Source organism: Mixophyes fleayi, chromosome 6 (assembly GCF_038048845.1).
Source record: "Mixophyes fleayi isolate aMixFle1 chromosome 6, aMixFle1.hap1, whole genome shotgun sequence".
Lineage (NCBI taxonomy): Eukaryota > Metazoa > Chordata > Amphibia > Anura > Limnodynastidae > Mixophyes > Mixophyes fleayi.
In genome coordinates, this window is record NC_134407.1 from 6736676 (window position 1) to 6758906 (window position 22231).

Genomic DNA, 22231 nt, shown 5'->3' on the forward strand with positions numbered 1-22231 from the left:
GTAGAATTCTACTCGTAGGTTTTCACAATAAAATCTCCTGCACATTATATTTTTATTAGTTTGCACTTTATCTTGAATTACACAAATAAAAGGTGTAGAAATAAAAACAAGGCATACCACTTTGTAAACATGCAACTACCGTAGTTGAGCGAGAGCTACTGAGAGTGAAGATGTGAGGGGGCTGTCACTCTATCGCCTGTCGCCGTCCCTCCTACTCGCTTATTCTCAAGTGCCTGCCCAAAGGTGACTCATTGGGCATATTTAATAAAGCACGATAGTGCTTTTAACGGGTCATTAAGGTGTCCTCCTGTCCTCCGCAAATTTATTAAAGATGCATCGCAGTAGATATCATGGATATCTGCTGCTTTGCATTCCTCTTCGTTTTTGGGAGCAGTCACCATTCAACAGTATGGTGACTGCTCCTGGCCGCAATCTAACAAGTCCCGAAAAAACATTTTTTTCGGGAACGTGTCATGTTAATGTACCAGCTGAAGCTGGCGTACAGCATCGGAATTGAAGAAATCTAATGCTGTCAGCTCTGCTCCGAAGAGCAGAGCTGGACAGCGCATGTGTGGAGGGATCACATGATCCCTCCCTGTCACTCAGCGCGCTCTCTCTGCAACAATCGTTGCAGAGACAGAGAGGGGATCTGTGTGCGCATGTCCAGTTCTTGGAACTGGATATGCGCAATTGAAGAGTGAAGAGAAGACCCGGAGACAGCGCTTCCGAAGAGGGGAGTAAGTATGATTTTTTTTTTATCACTGAAACAGCAGTTTTTCGGAACTGCTGTTTCTGTGCAGGGCTGTACATAAATGTGAGAAGTAGTTCAATCCTTATCATTGCGATAAGGATTGAAAATTACTTTTCACTTTATGTGAATATAGATAATTGTGCCCCATTGTCTCCAGCCTTTACCATGTGAATATATCAAGATTAAAATCTTCTACATTTTCCTTATGTTTTCTTTTTACTTTGGATATCAAAATATTTCCTTATATTTTAAAGTGATTGTTTTCCAGTAAGGTTTTTTTTTTTATTATTTGTGTACTTAGCTTTTTTAAATTGTGCCAGAGCCCCCACCCCCCATTAACAGTATATAGTGTGTTATGCCTACTGCTATTGCTTCTTTATGTCAGACTCTCTCCCCATTAACAGTACATATAATCTTTGGTTACTGGTTGTGCTTTTTTTATTGAGTCAATTACCACACCAAACCCCTCTCCCCTGTCCTGTCCTGCAGTCGATTGAATTCAACTTTTCATTAATATTTTACTTTCTCTTAAAGATTGCTAAATGTGCCCAGTGATTGGGGGTGTTTGAATTAATAACAGTGCAGCGTGGGTTGGCAGACAATGGTATAAGTGAAGGGGAGATCTATTTCAAGGGTTTACTGGTGAGGTAATAGGTGCAAAGGAGGAAGGATTAATGATATTGTCAATGCAATGGGGGCTGGCCATATGTTCAACGAAGTGACCTGAGAATGGGAGCAATGCAAGGTAGAAGGCAGACAATGGAATCAATACAATACAAAACCACTAAAGTTTTACCAGAGCTGGAATAAGACTCTGGAGGGGCCCGGGACACTTAAGGTGATCAATTTTAGACAAATACACAGGCAAAACTGTGTGCACTACTGTTAGGTGCACGCAGGTCTGTCTTTCATTAGTACAGTGTGAAGAGGGACATACCTACCAACTGTCCTTGCAGTCAGACCACATCCTGACTAAGTGAGACAGTCACCCAAATTCAGGACTGCATAACCAGATTCAGGACATCTGTCCTGCTCTCTCCTACCTGTTCTTGTCACTTTCACCACTTGTGGCTGCTGGTAGCTTTAGATCAGTTGCTGCTTGTCTGGATCCTGGAATGTTGGAGGCCCTATTTGGTGAAAAAAAAAAATGGGTACATGAAATTCAGAGAACTCCAACCAGCCCTGGCATTCAATCAATAGCACCCACGATTAATAATTAGGCCTTCCTCCATCCCCAACATCAAAATAATAGTATTCCCATTTGATAAATAGATCCATATCCCTCCAACCAACCCGAACATTAAAGTAATAGTATTTCCATTTAATAAAAAAAAAAAAAAAAAAAAAAAAAAAAAAATCTATTTCCCTCCCTCCAAACAACCCCAGCAATAAATTTATAGCATTTGCGGTTAATATAACTATTTCCCACAATCACCCACGGCATTAAATAATATCCACATTTAATAAATAGCCTTCATCCCCAAACTCTGCCCACATTTAATTAATAACCACAAACTAACCCAGCATTGAATTAAATAGCTCCACCATCACCCCACAAATAAAATAGCACCCATTAGATAATTAGCCCCTACCTAAAATACACCATTAAATTTATAGCCTACCTTCCACAATTTATAGCCTATCCCCTCCCTTCGCTCCTATCACACAATATAGTAAGACCCTCTCCCTGTTGTTTGGTATAGGTAGTCCCTTTCCCTATAGCTTAATAGGTACAGCCCCCCCTTCCCTATAGCTTAATAGGTACAGCCCCCCCCCTCCCTATAGCTTAATAGGTACAGCCCCTCCCTATAGCTTAATAGGTACAGCCCCCTCATGTACCTTTATTAGCGCTGCCCAGCGTCGCTCTTCTCCACACATCAGCAGACAGGAAGTGAAGACTGATTCCTGTCTGCTGCACAGTATTGTGGGGGCCCCATACAGCAACAGGCAGCCTAGCAATTGGCTGCCTGTTGCTGTCTACCAATGGGTTATTTTATAGTTAATCCCCCCTCCCCCCACGCGAGTATTCAAGAAATGTATTTGGCATTTTTAATTAGTGCAGCTGACAGGAGTCGGGGCCTGCCAGGGAATACCCCGTCATCCCAGCAGACCAGTCCGACACTCTAAAGAAAACAATATATAAATGACTATGTGTCAGCATATACAAATAGGATAATGTTGTGCACAATATAGCTATACTGGAATAAGCTTACCTGCCAACGTCACGGAGGATAGTCCCTAGTCTGTGTAACAAGTGTACGCAGGATGTCACAAATAAAGCCTTCTTGAGTCTCTATATCAGGCCTGTCCAACCTGCGGCCCTCCAGATGTTGTGAAACTACAAGTCCCAGCATGCCCTTCCAGCTGTCAACAGGTTGTCTACTGGCAAAGCATGCTGGGGCTTGTAGTTTCGCAAACACCTGGAGGGCCGCAGATTGGACAGGCCTGTTCTATATAGTAAAGTTATAATGTATTGACTAGATTTTTAAAAAAAGTTTGAATAAATAATAGCTTTTAAAGACTGGAAAATAAGCACAAGTAATAAGAACTGCACCTATGTAAATAATACATGAAACTGTTCTGTTAAATTTGAAAAATACTAAGATTTTTCAGGAACAAATCAGTAAAAATTGGGACTGTTTGTGGGAATTAGGGAAAGCGGATAACCGTACACCAAGTTATATTGTGAATTCCAGACAAGCACATCTTCATTAAATATATATGCTGGATCTTATAAACACGACAAAAATGAGATGGGATGCAGTAAGTGTGTGCAGAGCGGTCTTCTCAAAGGGACATTATTATGAAACAAATGTATTTTCTTAATGGTTTATGCTTGTATAATATGCAGCACAGTCCTGTTGTCAATAAAACAAAATAAATACCAATTAAAGCTTAGCATTAACTTAGATATAATATTGAGAACCTATTTACAAAATTAAGCTAAGAGACCCTTTGAGACAGAAGACAGCTGCAGTTCCCACATGAAGAACTATTGTGCAATATGTTATCAACATAAAATATCTACTAAACGCTCATAAAAGGATATGTTTAAACATAACAATTGAATTACGCACAATTCTGGTGATCCTGAACCTTTAGCCACCAATTATAACAAGAAATCAGAATTATATGAATATATGCATGTCCAAACACAATGTGACAAGGGAGGCAAGTTCCCCATTCACTTCAATGTGCCTTCAGTTTCATAGAGCTCAAATTGCTATCTGTGAATTTTTCTAGCTCGAAAAGAGTCAAAAGCACCCTTCTGACACCAGCTTTGCGCACAAGTTAAAAACATTTTGGAAAGAAGTGAAACACCATTATTCTGTGCTAGAGCAGGACCATGCTTCAGGCTGATCTGGCCAGGAAATGGTTATTACGGATGACACGTGAATGACAAGGTTTACCTGTCACCTTACACATACACAAGTAATCACACCTTCTTTACATAGACAAACACAGACTGGAGGACGTGGTTTTCACATAGCTCAGCAAATATGACAAACGTGGCTGAGGCCTCAAAATATGTGGCAAGTTTCCAGAAGGCAATCCTGCAAAGGTGCCAGAACATTGACATATAACCACTCCCTTCACAATAAGGTGCGAGGACAGCTTACTGACTGGAGGCAACAATTCACCAGGCCCGAAACAAAAACAATGCCTCCGGGAGCAGTGTGCAGTCAGAGCTGCAATAAAATAGCTATAATGTAGCGCATAGAAATGTTTGGGGTCATGTTTGCAGGCACATGAAGAAAATACTGTCACTTATACAGACGGACATTTTCATTAAGACAAACATGAGAGGCTCAATCTAAATTGCCATTCAAGAGACTGTCAAGTGTTGAGACAGATTTTTTTGTTTTATTTTTTTTGAAGAGTGGCAGGGAGCATTATCCTGCTGAACGAAGTCACTGCCATCAGGGAATAACGTTGCCATAAAGGGGTGTACCTGGTCTGCAACAATGTTTAGGTAGGTGGTACGTGACAAAGTAACATCCACATGAATGCCAGGACCCCAGCAAAACATTGCTCAGAGCATCACACTGCCTCCACCAGCTGGTCTTCTTCCCATAGTGCATCCTGGTGCCATCTCTTCTACAGGTAAACGACGCACAAGCACCCTGCCATCCACATGATGTAAAGAAAACGTGATTCATCAGACCAGGCCACCATCTTCCATTGCTCAATGGTCCAGTTCTGGCGCACACATGCCCATTGTAAGCACTTTCGGCGGTGGAGAGAGGTCAGTATGGGCACTGTGGCCAGTCTGCAGCTACACAGCAAGTTTTCTATCAGTCAGTGTTAACTTTTTCATCATTTTGTGCTACAGTAGCACTTTCTGTGGGATTGGACCAGACGAGCTAGACTTCACTTCCCACCTGCAACAATGAGTCTTGGGCGCCCATGACCCTGTTGAAGGTACTAACCTCTGCACACCCCACAAGACCTGTCGTTTTGGAGATGCTCTGACCCAGTCTTCTAGCCATCATAATTTGTCCCTTGTCAAAGTTGCTCAGATCCTTACACGTCCTGCTTCCAACACATCAACTTCAAGAACTGACTGTTCACCTGCTGCATAATATATCCCACCCCCTGACAGCTGCCATTATATGAATATAATCAATGTTACTCAATTGTCAGTGGTTTAATGTTGTGTCTGATCAGCGTATATTACAGACACTACATGTTACACAAACACTATATATTACACACACACAATATATATATATATATATATATATATATATATATATATATATATATCTATCTATATCTATCACACAGACACTATATATTACACAGACACTATATACAACACACAGTCACTATATATTACACAGACACTATATATTACACACACACACTATATATATATATATATATATATATATATATATATATATATATATATATATCTATCACACAGACACTATATATTACACACACACACACTATATATATATATATATATATATATATCACACAGACACTATATATTACACAGACACTATATACAACACACAGACACTATATATTACACACACACACACACTATATATTACACAAACACTATATATTACACACACAGACACTATATATTACACACACACACACACTATATATTACACACAGACATTATATATTACACACAGACATTATATATTACACAGACACACCCCCTCGTGTTCGGGCAGACTGGGTACAGACACATGGATAACATCCCAACTGACTATAAGTTGCCCGACATGACTGTACAAGTTCCCCACAAGAGGTTCTGCAGCAGCCACCGCCACTAGCACAGGACAAGAGTCACGATTCCGGTGTGAGAGCCCCTTGTACATACGGGTCTCTCTAGGTCCGGGGTCCCGGGACACCCCCCGTCCTGCACTCACCTCGTCAGATTCCAGCTCTCCCCGACTCTGTTTTTGTTTTGATCTTTTTTTTTTTTTTTTTTTCTCCTAACCACCCTCAGCACGTCTGCCCAGTAACAACATCACGTGTTGGAGGCGGAGCCTGTTCGGATTGGCCGTCGTTGAAAGGTGTGAGCGGAGACTGACCAATGAAGACGCCGGGTAATGTGTGGGCGGGGGGGAAATGTCGGTTGGTCGATGACGGTGCGGCAACGGGCGGGATTATACTGTTTATGTTTTGTGACTGGAAAGGGAGGCGCGGCCATTTTGTGTCAATAACAGACCTGTCAGTCAGGTGTCTCCGCCCACCGTGGTGTGTCCCCTCCTCGGTGCAAAGTCTCCATATAGTTCAATCAATGCAGCTATATTCCTGAGGTAAAGTATGGGCAGTACCACACCCCCTGCATCAGGCCATAATATAATTATATATATATAAATAAAAAGTACTATTCACATATGAAATAATATATATACATATAGATATACAGTGCTTTTTTTTTTGGCATAGAACACATTGGAACTGAGTTCCGGCACCTTTTTGCGACAGATTTTCCAAGTTTTAAAAACTAACTTTTGAACATTTGATGTTTGTGACTTATATATATATATATTTTCTTTGCAGTGCTGCTACGGTGCGCACTGCATCTTAGTGTATGTCCTTTACTTGTTTCCTGACAGAAAGAGAGGAATTCAGAAAAACGAGGGCGGCAAAAAGAGTGTGAGTTCTGGCACCTTGTTTCTTACAAAAAAAGCATTGTATATATTTCTTACAAAAAAAGCACTAATATATATATATATATATATATATATATATATATATATATATATATATATAATGTTCATTGACCCCCAGTGTTTTGATTTTGGATCTGGATTAACTTCGTGTTTTGGTTTTGGATCCTGATTTTTTTTTTGCTAAAACCACATAATTTGGCTCTTTTTTTTTATCCCTACAGTATTATTAACCTCAATAACTTTAATTTTCAATCATTTTCAGTTAAATTTTGTCAAGTGACAAGAGCACTGCTATCCCTCCTGTTTCTGTATGAGCAATGGCACTGGAGAATGGAGAGTGACAAGAGCACTGCTATCCCTCCTGTTTCTGTGTGATCAATGTCACTGGAGACTGGAGAATGACAAAAACACTGCTACCCCTGTTTCTGTGTGAGCAATAGCGCTGGATCTCATTGGGTGGGAGGTACTTATGGAATCCAAAACACACAAGGTCCGTCAACACAACAATGACGTTTTGCTGCGATTCAGATCCGAGGACGCGCTGAGATACCGAACCAGCTCGCGAGCCTACTCGGGTGCCCTAAGTTCGGGTGGGCTCGGTTTTCAGAAAACCGAGCCTGAGCGTCTCTAATGTGTGTGTGTGTGTGTGTGTGTGTATATATATATATATATATATATATATATATATATATATATATAAATAAAACAATAATTGTATATCTATATATACATCAATGCTATGTGAGGATTCAGTAAGAAATCGTGAGCTCATATAAACTGTCATGACGGCAATGAGATGACTCAGTAACTCAGTAGCAGGAATTTTGCACCATTTATGGTTGCGTGTTCCGTGGTCCCCTTTTATTCCCTGTTTATTTGGATGTCTCGTACTTCACAGGATCTCATACAGAAGACATTGGAAAAGGGAGGTCATTTTCCACTGATGCCTCCTTACCATTCCTGTAATATATAATCTGTATTGTGTGTTTAACATATAAAGGGTCACATCAAGACTACAAACCTGTTTTTTTTAGCACATGTTCACATCTTTGTGTTAGGTGTTTTCGAAGGAATATTCTTAAATAAAAAAAAATATATTTTTTCAAATAATGTTTGATATCTTATCAGGGCTCCATTCAGTCAGTACAATGACTGGAAAGAACTGGCATTAACCATGCTATATTGAAAAACAATAAATGCAAAGCAATATACTGTCAAAGCAAATATGTGATGTGTCCTTTTGAATCTGGGGGGTGTAATATAAAAGTGGAGGTTGAAAAAGGTGGAGGTAAATTGTTTAGTTGGCGAAAATTAAATTCATATTCTATTAAAAAAAACAAAAAACTCGCAATAGTGTGATAAACTGTAGATAGTTGTTTTTAGCGAATATAAATTTAATTTACCTCCATCATCATTAAAAAAAAAAATATTTAGCGCCAGCAAATTCCGTAGCACAATTGGGAACAAACATTAATAAAACAATACTGGGTAATACATACAGACAGAGAGGTAAGAGGGCCCTGCTCGCAAGCTTACAATCTAAGGGGCAATGGAAGTTTGAAACACAAGGGCAGGTGCTACATCATATTGCTCATATTGACTGTGTGATCAGTCACACAGCAATGTTGGTCAGAAGGCAGTTTATCTTCTCTTTCTACATACTCCAGTTTTGTAGAATGTCCCCTTTAGAGAATACACTACAGTGTTTCTAATGTGTCCACAATACCTAGAGTAACATATAAGCATTGCATATCAGTATATTGTATCATCAACAGTGAGAGAGCAGAGCTGACGGACCGCCTCTCCTGCACTGCGCAGGTGTACACTACGCTAAAGAACAGCAGGCTGTGGCAGAAAAGAGCGCATTGGTCTCAGCAGGCAAACAGTCAAGTAAGTAGTGATAAGAAACTGATACAACCATTTACATTCTAAGAGGGTGGAGGTTTGTGGGGTGTTATGAGTGCACTACATTCACATATGTACTGTTGTTGATATAATAGCTGTTTAATATTGTTTAAATACTTAAAGTTTAGAAAAGACAAATTGTACCTGGCCTTATCGTTTAATCTCAAGTGGCAATGCAGAAAAAAACGCACTTTTTTCACCTCATCATATTCCATCCTATATCAAGAACATTTCTCCCCTCTTTGAAGAAGAATTGCGGAGGATTCCTATTGTTGAGGAAAACATTTCTAGGAGGCGCAGACATGCTCGTGCTGACACACGAGGTTGAATTTGAATTTGGTGCGCTAAGGACTGGATTTTGTCCATCCTTTCTTGAGAGAAGCAGACTTTGTCTTTTCTTGTATTTATTTGCACTCCTAGAAACACAAGCTGTTGTGACAGTGTCAGATGGCTTTTTGATACATTGACCAACCAACCGTGCTGTTGCAGAAACTGAATTACTTGGCTGTAACCTCCTAGGCTGCTCCTGACTTTGCCGAATTTAGAATATCCTCCAGATTCGGCCACAAAGTCACTCCTCTTTCCCTGAATGCTGCTATGAGTACTTAAAGGACCTTGGTGAATGTTCTTGGAGACGAGGAAAGACGGGAGACAAGTGAACTGGAAGTAACATCCTTGAATGCAAAATCTCAGAAACTGCTGGTAATGAGATATGATTAGAATATGGAAATATGTATCTTTTAAGTCTATTTCCACCGCCTTGAGAATTGTGTTGACAGATTCCATCCGGAAATGTCTTGCTAACACATAGTAGTTGAGAGCCCTTAAATCTAGCACTGTCCTGAAGGCACCTGATGGTTTCTGGAGGTGAAAGAGTCTGGAAACCCATGTTTTCCTGACTTGACGGTACTGGTACGATAGCTTTTGTTTTCACCAGGCCTCTTAGGCTTTCCTGCAATGCCTGCTGTTCTAGGAAGGACGAAGGACTTCTTGACTGAATAAACTTGTTTCCTACAGGGTAGGTATGGAATTCTATGATTCTATGACGTAGCCAGAACACCCTTCTTGCTACAACTGCCGAGGTCATACTCCTGGAAGAAAAAACAATCGTATCCAACGAAGTATCACACAGGAAATCAATGCTTTTCTGCATAACCTCTAAGGATTTAAGAAGATACAATCTATATATCTTATCCTCAATGTCTGTATGTAGAGTACTGGCCCACAGCCTCAGGGCTCTAGATACCGAAGCCATGGCTATCCCAGACTTTAGAGTTATGCCTGAGGAGATGTGTAATTTCCTGAAGGAAGTCTCCATTCTCCTATCCATAGCATCCTTTAATGGACCCCCATCATCCCACAGGAGAGTGGTCTTTGAGAATAAGCCAGCTATGGCTGAATCCACCTTAGGCACAGAACACTATTTCAGCACATATTCATCCTGAAAAGGATATATACGATTCAGTCTCCCCATATTAGGTTTACCCTTTCACTTCATCCTCATTATCTGACTCCGAATCCCATTCCTGAGCAGAACTGAATGTTTCAGAGGACGGCCCTGGCCCCATTTCCTCCATATCTTCTGCTATAGGGATCCTGTCCCTTTTTGTTCTCTGTTCTGGGGCCTGAAACTCTTGCATTGTTTTAACCATCCATGAAAAGAACTGCTTGAATTGTTCAAGGGGACCAGGCTCCTCTACCATTTCCGGGGTGCATGACACACGCAATGGATCAGTACAATCTTTCGGTAAACTGCCAGCACAAGCTGCACATAAATTTTCAGTTTATATTTCCTTTTTCCCTGCACAAGCTCCACAGAGGTATTGTAAACAATAGAAAAAGGAACTAAATAACCTAAGAGTAACCAAAAACCCCTTTTTAAGGGCTTACATTGGGGTTCCTTCAGCTTTTTTGGGACGGGCTCCTGGTCCTGGTGCACTTATTCAGGTAGCTGCTAGGTCCTGCAGCATCAAACACCAAGCCAATACTGAGCCTCATAAATGGACTGCAGCTGCTCAACACAGTGCCTGCTATTAACCACACCCAGGCGTGGCAGATTATTTTACACCTGCTTCCCCACCTGCTTCTTGGAAGGAAATAAAGATCCTGTAGACTTCGACACTCAGGGGGGTGCAAAGCCTTACGGGGCTTACCCATACGCGTGCACGTCCTTGTCCTGCGCGCGCGACTTCAGTGTGCACGCCCGCTGGCAGTCTTGCTAAACCTCAAAGAGGCAGACTTGTCCGGCACTTGCCCTGCTGGAGCTGTACCACACAGCCAGCTCTGAGGAAAGCCAGAAAACCTCCAGGTAAGCCCTCTCGAATAAAATAAAAAATCAAACAACACACACTCACTACACTACCTGTCCTATACACTGCTGAGACACGAAGAAAAGACACAGAGGAAGAGGAGGAGCTACCTTATATAGGAGTCACCTGGGACAAAATTCTTCCTGTCTACACTAGCTGATTAAGGATGAACCCATTGTAAGGGCTGCCATGAAGTAGGGAAAGGAAAAATACATTTATTGCACATAATATAATATAATATTTTTATATAAAACATATAAAAAACATTAAAATAAGGAAAACTGGAACATGGTGGAATATGAGTATCCCTACCAGATAGAGACTGATATGAGCATGATGTTAAAAATCCCCAGGGTTACTGCACAGTCTCTGCTCCTCTGGTACTTTTTATGGTATAATCGGGGTCCTTCTTGTTCCAGAATTCACAGCCCTTTCACTCCAACGCGTTTTAACCTCCTGACTTAGGTCTTTTCAAGGATAGCGATCCCTATGCTTGAAAAAGACCTGCATCTCTACCAAGTTGCCAGATCTTCAGGTCTACACTCCTGTTCAGATGTCCTGTTCTCTGGCGACTGTTTGCTGCCTGTTCTCTGAGTCTCCAGCACATCTATGCACAGGTCATCACAGCCTCTGTGTCTACTCCTCTTTCCTGTGGTAACGCTCTGCAGAATATTGCTACCCGTTCTCTGAGTCTCCAGCACATCTATCCATAGATCATCACAGCCTCTGTGTCTGCTCCACTAACCTGTGGTAACGCTCTGCAGGTTATTGCTACCTGTTCTCTGAGTCTCCAGCACATCTACCTGCAGATCATCACTACCAGTCTCCAGTATAACCTGCATACTCGCCTGCTGTTCCTTACTCTCAGTACATTGGCTCTACCGTTACCCTGGAAAACTGCCTCTTAGTCATTGAGCTACTTCTCATCCATGGCATCTTCAGTTATTATCTTGGTTCTCATTACAGCCTCGCTCATCACCCCCTAAGAGGGCCGCGACCTGCGGTCTGGGAGCAGCTAACTCCAAACTCCCTGGCGAACACCTCCCTCACCGTTAGACTCTGTGCCTCTCGGGGGGTAATATTACGTGAGCCGGCTGTACGGGCAGTCCTCTGACCCTAACTCAGTGACAATTGACTTGACCTGTAACCATGAGCGACAATTGTTTCCAAACATGCATCCTACTTTTTAAATAATCAATTTGAGGCTGAACATTATATTCTATGTAGCGACCCATTTCATTAGAGATCCAAATACCCAGGTACTAAAATTTGGAGGTCCATTGCATGGGAAGTTGGACAACAGGACTAATCAGGTTAGATCTCTTAAGTGGAGAGATATTAGATTTGTCTCAGTTGACCTGTAGTCCAGAATATGTCCCAAATTTCATCACTACAGATAGAGGAGCAGGCAAGGAGTAACAGAGTCAAAGGCTGTAGCAGCATCCAACGACACTACTACTGCCTTGTCAGCCCCCATATCGCAGTTGCAAGTGACATAACAATCTTTGGAGATTAATGGCAGTCGACTTAACTGGCATAAAACCAGTTTGGACAGGATGCACAAAATCATTAATAGCCTGTTAAAGACGCAGTGCCGGAATTTTTGACGTCAGTAGGGATATGGGTCTGTAAGACTCCGGAGACAAGTGATCCTTTTCCGATTTAAGTATCAAAACTTTAAGTGCCTCAGACATAGACGTAGAAACAGAGTTTGAAGCATAAAAATCTTTGTAAGTTTCCAAGAGTTTAGGGTCAAATTTTTCTTGTAGAATTCAATAGGTATGTTGTCCATTTCTGGGGCCTTTTCATTAGGAAAGAAGGAAACGACATCATCTATCTCCTCCAGTGTAATGGAAGAATCCATAAATTCCTTACTAGCCAAACTAAGCCTGGGTAAAGTAACAACCCCAACGTGTGCTACAAGATCAGAGTCTGGATAGGTTGCCTTAGAGGCATACGTATCCTTAAAGTAATCATAAAAACCGTCAGCTATCTCTGGAGCCAAAGTCCTTGTGTGTCCCAAAACATCTTTGATTCCCGCAACCACAGTAGTTGCCTGCTCAGACCTAGCCAGGTATGCCAGAAATGTACCACATTTATCAGATTCCAAATACTGTGTATGTGTCACGATCTGCCTGCAGCTTGCTTTGTATTGGCAGCTCCTGCCTCCAGGAGTATTAGACTTTATTATTTGTGTTTCTTTTTATGTGTTGCAGCAGTACCTCTATTTACCAGAGGTGCTGCTATTGTGCCTGCATCTAGTCCCTTAGGAGTTAACCCTGCTGCACTGATTATCCCTGGCACCTGGGTTTTCCCTATGTATACTTGTCTCTCCCAGCATTCATTGGTGGTTATTGATGTTACTCTCTGTTGTCACATCCTGTTGTTACTTGTTCCTGACTTCTGATATGCTTCTGGTTACCTGCTGCTTGGGATCTGTCCATACCTCCTGCTTCACTGCATTAGCTGTGTACCTGGTGGTTTCTGCAAATTCATATTACCTCCTGCTTCCTGCATCAGTTTTGAACCTGGTATTTACTACAAACTCATGATTACCTGCTATTTGTACATTTCTGCAAATAAACATAGAGTGTTTTCACCATATTCGTGGCTCCTAGCTGTATTCCTGTATTTAACCGTGACAGTATAACCAGCCCAAAAAACAGCTTAGGAGTCAGGTGAAAGTTTTTTATTCTGGGACCTTTTTTTTCTGCAATTCATTTTCATTTATTTTTTGGAACATGTCTGCTTTACCAGCTTTTGAATTGCCACAGCTACAGGCTTTACAAATGGACACATAATCCTGCTACGCTCCCAACTGGCTAAATTTTCTACTTTGCTTATGGACCCACTCAGGAGACTGTCAGATTCTGTCTCTCCTAATTCAGAAGCTGCTGATCTGTCTCAATCCACCTCCTCTGCTGCTGAACCTGTGCAAACAACACCTCTTAAATGTGCTTCTACAAATTTGCTGTTTACTAAGAACTATGGTGTAACAAATTTCCGGTTCACAGGTGGTCCACGCCCCCATCTGACCGAAGAGGAGCGGCGGTGCAGAATAGCTAACAAACTGTGTCTCTACTGTGCCAGTAATAAACACTTCTTACAGAACTGTCCTCTCCGCAGACCACAACAGCCTACTGATCCATCCTCTGTTGTTTTCTCTCCGCACTCCGGATTTGTTTACGCTTCACTATTTCTGTTCTCTGGGGTGAGACCCAATCTGCTAACCTCAGCCGCCTGTCCTGAGGCGCCAGCTCCAGCCGCCTGTCCTGAGGCGCCAGCCTGTTCCGAGGTCCCAGCCTCTGTCTCCTGTTGCGAGGTCCCAGCCTCTGTCTCCTGTTGCGAGGTCCCAGCCTCTGTCTCCTGTTGCGAGGTCCCAGCCTCTGTCTCCTGTTGCGAGGTCCCAGCCTCTGTCTCCTGTTGCGAGGTCCCAGCCTCTGTCTCCTGTTGCGAGGTCCCAGCCTCTGTCTCCTGTTGCGAGGTCCCAGCCTCTGTCTCCTGTTGCGAGGTCCCAGCCTCTGTCTCCTGTTGCGAGGTCCCAGCCTCTGTCTCCTGTTGCGAGGTCCCAGCCTCTGTCTCCAGTTGCGAGGTCCCAGCCTCTGCCTCCAGCTTGGAGTCTCCTGCCACTGTGTCCGGTCCTGAGTCTCCTGCCACTGTGTCCGGTCCTGAGTCTCCTGCCACTGTGTCCGGTCCTGAGTCTCCTGCCACTGTGTCTGGTCCTGAGTCTCCTGCCACTGTGTCCGGTCCTGAGTCTCCTGCCACTGTGTATAGTCCTGAGTCTCCTGCCAATGTGTCCGGTCCTGAGTCTCCTGCCACTGTGTCCGGTCCTGAGTCTCCTGCCACTGTGTCTGGTCCTGAGTCTCCTGCCGCAGCCTCTGCACCCGAGTCTCTTGTTACAGTGCTTCCCAGTTCCGAGTCTCCAGCCGCTGCCTCCAGTTCCGAGTCTCCAGCCGCTGCCTCCAGTTCCGAGTCTCCAGCCGCTGCCTCCAGTTCCGAGTCTCCAGCCGCTGCCTCCAGTTCCGAGTCACCAGCCGCTGCCTCCAGTTCCGAGTCTCCAGCTGCTGCCTCCAGTTCCGAGTCTCCAGTTGCTGTCTCTGTTCCAGAGCTACAGTCCGCTCCAGAAACCTTGTCAGTCCATGCGGTTCAGCCCGAGTTGCCAGTTCATGCGGTTCAGCCCAGTTGCAAGTTCATGCGGTTCAGCCCGAGTTGCCAGTTCATGCGGTTCAGCCCAGTTGCCAGTTCATGCGGTTCAGCCCGAGTTGCCAGTTCATGCGGTTCAGCCCGAGTTGCCAGTTCATGCGGTTCAGCCCGAGTTGCCAGTTCATGCGGTTCAGCCTGAGTTGCCAGTTCATGCGGTTCAGCCCGAGTTGCCAGTTCATGCGGTTCAGCCCGAGTTGCCAGTTCATGCGGTTCAGCCCGAGTTGCCAGTTCATGCGGTTCAGCCCGAGTTGCCAGTTCATGCGGTTCAGCCCGAGTTGCCAGTTCATGCGGTTCAGCCCGAGTTGCCAGTTCATGCGGTTCAGCCCGAGTTGCCAGTTCATGCGGTTCAGCCCGAGTTGCCAGTTCATGCGGTTCAGCCCAAGTTGCCAGTTCATGCGGTTCAGCCCAAGTTACCACTTGGTGCTGTCTGCCCCCAGGTTTCTCAAAGTGCTGTCTGCCCCCAGGCTTCTCAAAGTGCTGTCTGCCCCCAGGCTTCCCAAAGTGCATAAGATTCTACATCTGATCCATCTTGTTGGAGGAATTGTGGCCATAGGGAAACATTTTGTCATATATGGTGGACATGCCTGGAAATATCTCTTTTAACTTCCCATATCTAAAGATACTTGAATATAACTCCTCTCCTACTTTGCACGAAATCAGACAAATATTCTATGAAGATGATGTCCCACATTTTGGCAGCAGTAAAATAATCCATGGCAGCCCATTGGAAAAAAAACAGACCCCCTCCTTTCAAAATCATGTCTGACATGTTGCATGCATGGAGAGAATTACAACTTACTTTCATGACAAACCTAATCTTTTCTCTCAAGTCAGATCCCCCTGGCTTTTTCTAGAAGACCCGACTCCACACTGCTCCTTATAATAATCATCTTCTGCCTGGCACGAATAACCGCTTTACGATTTCTTTTAATCTTACCCACCTCACAATAGCACTGTTACTGAGCTTTATTAATCCCATTTTACATTACGCTGGTTCTCCTTTTGGTAGTGCTAACTAGAAGTTTCAGGTCCTGTTGGTCTGATCAGAGGATCGTGCCTGCTGCTCTCCTGGTTGAAGTCTCCATGGATCTTGTTACTTTGTGCCTGTAAAAAGCAGGAAGATATTTGGCTTGATACCTCCCTTGGCAGTTGAGGAGTGAATACTGTGGCTCAGTGATCAGGAGAGCGTTCCATTTGAAGTGGTGAACATAGCACCTTTAGGGTATGTTCGAATAGTATGTTCTTTGTGTGGTGACCCCCCTGGCCTTTGTTCCCTCTACCTATTGTTATTCCCCTGTGTATATATATATATATATATATATATATATATATTTTTTATATAAAATAAAGCACACTACTTCTATCCCAGTTGTTAGCCTAAGTGATTCCAAAATCATGGTACCGGTCACCCTCGGTCAACACATAAGACTGCAGTGAGAGGCAGTAGCGGGATCACTTATCCCTGGGCACTTACCCAGGTGGATTTGCAGGAAAACTCTATACAAGGTGTGTTCCAGAGTACTGTAAGCAGTTGGTACTCAGGAAACAGGCAACGCACATAGCCAAAATATTTCCCAGCCAGGAGGCGAATATGTCTCATGCAAGCAGCACTGAATTCCATACTGAGATGGATCAAGCATACTAGAGGAATAAGAAAACACTTCTGCAAGAGCTGTACCAGCGAGAGTATAAGCTTTGCCCAAACCAAGGTTAAAAAGGCACTCATTGCCCAGAAAGTTGGGGAAGGAGACTCCAACGTTGAGAATTGCATGTTGGCTAATCAACCAAGGGTTTCAGAGATAGGGCCGGTCAGGAGTGGGAACTCCAATGGTCCAGCGACATTCCTAGAGTAAGTTCTGCTGGCTCTGGGACCAAACATTATGGAAAATGAATGAGCCTGTGCCATGAAGTCAGTCCTAAAGGTACCAGACTGGCTACCAGTGGTTGGAAGGTAAAAAGCAGTGGGATTGGGGGGTTCAAAGCCTGAGCCTCCAAAGGGAGGCTGCTTAGAGTGCCCAGAGAACTTCTACTGTCCCTGTCTGCCATTGGTTTTACAATGGACCCCTCACTCGAGTCTGACACTGAGTCCAGGGCAGCATATGGCTTCAGAGAGCAGTGTATACTGACACAAAATATCATAAAATAATATAAATATATTGTTATTTTTCACTTATAGCTACATTTGGCTAGGGAAGAATGAAACAAATGCAACAATTCGTATTATTTTTATAAAAGACAAGACTACTGTACAGATCATAAGAGTGCCTTTAGGTTACTGAGTGACTCATAGTAATCCTTCATCTGTCTCTGATTACACATAGTCTGTGCTCACAGGAGTACATGAAATTGTAGCACACATCATATGTATGGTCTTTTTTCACCCAAGCCAGTGTGAATGAGCAAGTTATAGCCATATAAACATCAATGATAATATAATCTAACACCTCCAACACTAAATATATTTCAGTTTAGATATTGCTGTGATCTTGTGGGCACCAAAATGGTTATTTATATTTATATATATATATATATATATATATATATATATATATATGGGCATGCTTTAAATACTGACTCATGATTATTATCATGTACAAGTGTATATGAACCAATACATGGACATATTATTGGTTGCTTCATTGGAAAGAGTGCAAATTTGCAGCTGGACAAACCATGTTGCAATGCATGCCTGCACACTTTAAAAATACTCCTCCACCCTGCAGTGCAACATGGTTTTGCCAAGGTGCTCGCAGGATTTATACTAAATCAGGCCCATAATACAATGCATCTTTGTATATGTAAATTCATAAAATATTGTTTAAGTGCATGAAATCTCAAATACAATACAATTAATATTAGCATGACTTCTCAGATATTAGAGTTAATACAGACCTTAAATTGTTACTTTGCACGGGAAACATGAAATGGGTTTCTTTATTGCGTACATTTTACTCACCTTGCACTGACTGGATGTTTAATTTATGCTTACATTTTGAACTTACAAATTGATCAACTTTCTTTTATAGTGTCAAAATAGTACATTTTCTGTTGGCTCGGGAACACCAAAGACAGGTCAGTGATTGTGTTTTGCTAGCTTGTTTTGTGAATTATCAAAGTATGTGAAGACTTCATTTTTTTATATGACCTATGCCGCTATTACTCAGTGTCTTGATAAACACAGATATGATCAGCAATTAGTGATATGAGTCAATGTGGAAGCATTTAAAGTTATATGGGCAGCATGGCAGCTTAGTGGTTAGCACTTCTGCCTCACAGCACTGGGATCATGAGTTTGATTCCTGACCATGGCGATGATGGTGGTGGAATTATGTACCATTCTGGTGGCATTATGAAGCTATACTGTATGGTGGTACTATTATGTTCTATATGACAGAAGTAAAAGGACACAAAGTAAAAAAGTCCACTGAGACTTCCACAAGGCAACCAGTAGGCACGATCCACTGATCAGCCCAACAAAAAAAAGTTTTTTTAGTTGCTAAGGATATTTCGTATATTTGATATTACAAATATAGGTTATTTTGTGGTTGCTGAATTTATAAATGAAAGTATTTTTTTTTTCATTAAATAACCTCAATGAATAAGGAATTTAGCTATAACGTGTGCATATGGGAGTCTACCAGAACATTCTAGAAGGTGAGACTAGCAAACAATCTAGGCGTTCACTCTGCGATCATTCTAGAATATTCTCCTTTCATATATGTGATCGGTTACCCAACCAGCAGTCAGTTGACATTTGCAAGTGGAGCGGTTCGCGCTGTCTGTTGTGTTTTTCTTGTTTCTCGCCCGTGTAATATATTTGAATACTTGTAATTAGTGTAAATAAGTCAAGTTGTATACAGAATGGAAGCTGGAATCTTTTGACGGCCCTCAAATATGTAAAATTATCAAGTATTCTAATTTCACAAAATGTATGAATGGTGATGACGCTTCTGGCTGGTGCAGTTATATCTCAGTTGTCAAGAACTTCTTGTGTAACTACAGAGCAGTCAGTTGTCAAGAACTGATGCAAAACATGCTCAAAAACTTTAAAAATGTGGGTACTGATGTGAGCATAAAGGTACTGTATCTGGATCACTTATAAATAATTTATTGTAGATTTCTTATTAATTAGAGGTTCAGTGCACCACTGTATATCATTGCAAATGTACTGATTTTTTTATATTGTGTTGTATTACTGTATAGGAAATGTATTGATTTAAGAGACAGTAGCCATTGTGGAGGAAATGTGTTTTTGTAAGAAAGGAAACCCTAAATTAAGTTAATTAATTATTTACATCTTAGATTGACAAATGCATCTGTTGAACCTGAAAACACAGGAGGGAGTGATTAGACTTGTTATCTCTCTAAGACAGGATGCAAGTAATATAGAAAACTTAACACCAAGTACTAGGAACTCACAGATTGACTTTTATAAGTTAAATTGTGTTAAATGCAAGGATATATTACATCCAGATGGTAATTATTGAAAATAGTATAGCAGCTGTTTGACCATGTACACTTGAGCTAATAAAACATCATTGCTTCAAGATCCTGCTTTGACACCTACTTACCTGCGGAAATTCCTGTGACCTAAAGATTAGACCAATCTAATTCGTTATCCAGCTGTTCTGAGGTTGGTACCCAGCATACCAGTACCAATGCTCTGCCCGCTACCTTGCAGGTCTGGCCAATGTGATAGGCCAGGAGGAACCATCCACAGCAATCCTGATCTAAAGGAAGAGGTTAGGGGTACTAGCGCAGGTGCCCAGCAAAGGGGTACACTAGCAGCGAGAGTTACCCAGAAGGATGTGGTTATAGGTGCCGGCAGAGGAGCCTGGTGGTGTCAGCAGCAAGCCCCTCCTACTGCATTTAGAGGGGCGTAATTTGGATAAGAAAGCAGATGGTGGCAAGTCAAGCCCAGCCGGTGCCCAACAGCACGGACAGGGTGGCATAGGAGGTCCATCCTGTCACAGGTACACTTTCTCCATAGCCACTTACACAGATTTCCAGATAATCGTGGTGATTTAAGTGAGGAACATGGAGAGAGGTTTCATCAAGCTATAAAGGTGATGGAGGGAAGGTGTCAAGGCACATGGGACAGACACATGATGGCTGACTATTGCTGGAGCCTCCAACGTGATTGTCCCGATAAACCACATAAAAGAAAATTGTATGAACAGTGTTTTGCTATGCATTAATTATCCAAATCCGCTTACTATGTTTATTTGTTATTATACCGAATAAAATGCCATTATGTATTTCATGTGTTTACTTTTGTATGATTTGATATAATTTCAATGCGATTTGTAAGTAGGCTTTAATTTACCAATACATTTTTTGTATTTTTGTGTTTTTCATTGGGATACTAATTATCTCAAAAAAATTAGAACCAATCTAGGAAAACCGATGTCATATTCAGAATCAGCACCACAAAGTTACCACAAGATCACTCTATTATGAGTGTTGACCAGTGTTAATTTATGATTCTGCAAATTACATGATTTAATTTTGCTAGGTTTTGTAATACATTGCAAACTTACAACAGGTCTAAGCTATAATATTGGCATTAAAATACTGTTAAGCCCTTTAGACATGCACAGGATGGTATTTTTAGATGCGATTGTGTTAAATTTACTGAAGCAGTGTGGAAAAATTTTAAATATTGTAGTAGAACATGGGTTAGTTGTCTGGCAAAATTCTGTATCCACACGTTATGGAAGGCAATTTCCATAAGTATGTTCCAGTTTGAAGTTGTTATTATCCCAATTTGCCCTCTGTATCTGTAACAAATTCCAGGTCAGAATGACAAAATTATGACACAAGTGTTCAAGAGTTATTCCGAAGGCCAGGGATGGACTTTATGCAGTTTGGCACCAGTTTTGTTTGTCATTGCTATATTTATCATTGTGCAAACAAAAGTAGAAAGATGCTGGTTATGAGAGGTTAAACAATCAATAACATAATTAGTCCAGCTGCCATTGTGTCTCAAGTGTTTTTTTTTTAGTAGTTACCTGTTAAAGGTGTAACTGATAACACTAGGGGCCCGAGTCTTTAAGGAGAGCAAAGCATAAAAAAGGAGTAACTTTGCACCTAGGCAAAACCATGCTGCATTGGAGGGGGAAGTAAGTTTAAAATGTGGGGACAGATTTATAGTTGGGGTAGGGCATGTTCTAGATCAACTTTAAATTTCATTGTAAAAATAAAGCTAAAAAGTACTTGTGTGCTGCATGAAACAACAGCCAGTATTATAATATATACATATATAACTTATGGGAAAATAATAAGCTAATTTGCACCCGTTGCATTGTAACCTGGGACATGTAGTCTAATGAGAACCCTGGGTTTTCACCAGGAATCTACCTGGACATACACCTTTCAGGAGACTATCTCTTGCCTCTGCTGAAGGGCAAATGCAGTGATATGCAATGATGATGATAACTAGTAGCACTCTGTAGTCGCTTCTCATTGGCTGATCATGTATTGACCCATCAAGCTAATAGTACTTAAATTATTAGCATCGGTCTACATTATATGAAATCACAGCCTTCTTAATTGACATTTCAGTTGCAGGAAATGATATTCCCATTTGATTTATAAAGGGGAAAACAATAGATGTTATTTAACTTTTTTATTTTTCCTTTTAATATAGTGTAATTTTAATTTCATTTGTGTTTGTATATAATTACATTTTATATTGAATATGTGGCTTTCACATTTATTAATAACACAAGATAATGTAATCTCTTGTGTATTCTCTTGTGTGTCTTGTGTGTACATTATTATTTTGTGTGTAAACAGGGTAATGCTGATTTAGCATTTAATACTAACACTGTCAAGCAATATCTCTATGCTATCTAGGGGTGTAATACACACTTGTTATGCCTGATTTACGACTGACGCACATGCTACTGAGT

General features: G+C 41.7%; 1 protein-coding gene and 1 long non-coding RNA gene across 3 annotated transcripts in view; one reads left to right on the forward strand and one right to left on the reverse strand.

Moving 5' to 3' along the window:
* PDCD4 (programmed cell death 4) overlaps positions 1–6271 on the reverse strand; it is a 28983-nt gene extending 22712 nt beyond the window's left edge. For both annotated transcript variants that reach the window (XM_075215704.1, XM_075215705.1), the window contains exon 1: positions 6148–6271. The gene's annotated coding sequence lies outside the window, so the exon portion shown is untranslated. The remainder of the gene's footprint in view (positions 1–6147) is intronic.
* Positions 6272–8557: 2286 nt separating this feature from the next.
* On the forward strand, positions 8558–20560 carry LOC142160750 (uncharacterized). The gene is made up of 3 exons (XR_012693295.1): positions 8558–8790; positions 18344–18389; positions 19866–20560. It is a non-coding gene; the product is annotated as an uncharacterized LOC142160750 (long non-coding RNA).
* The last annotated feature ends 1671 nt before the right edge of the window (positions 20561–22231 follow it).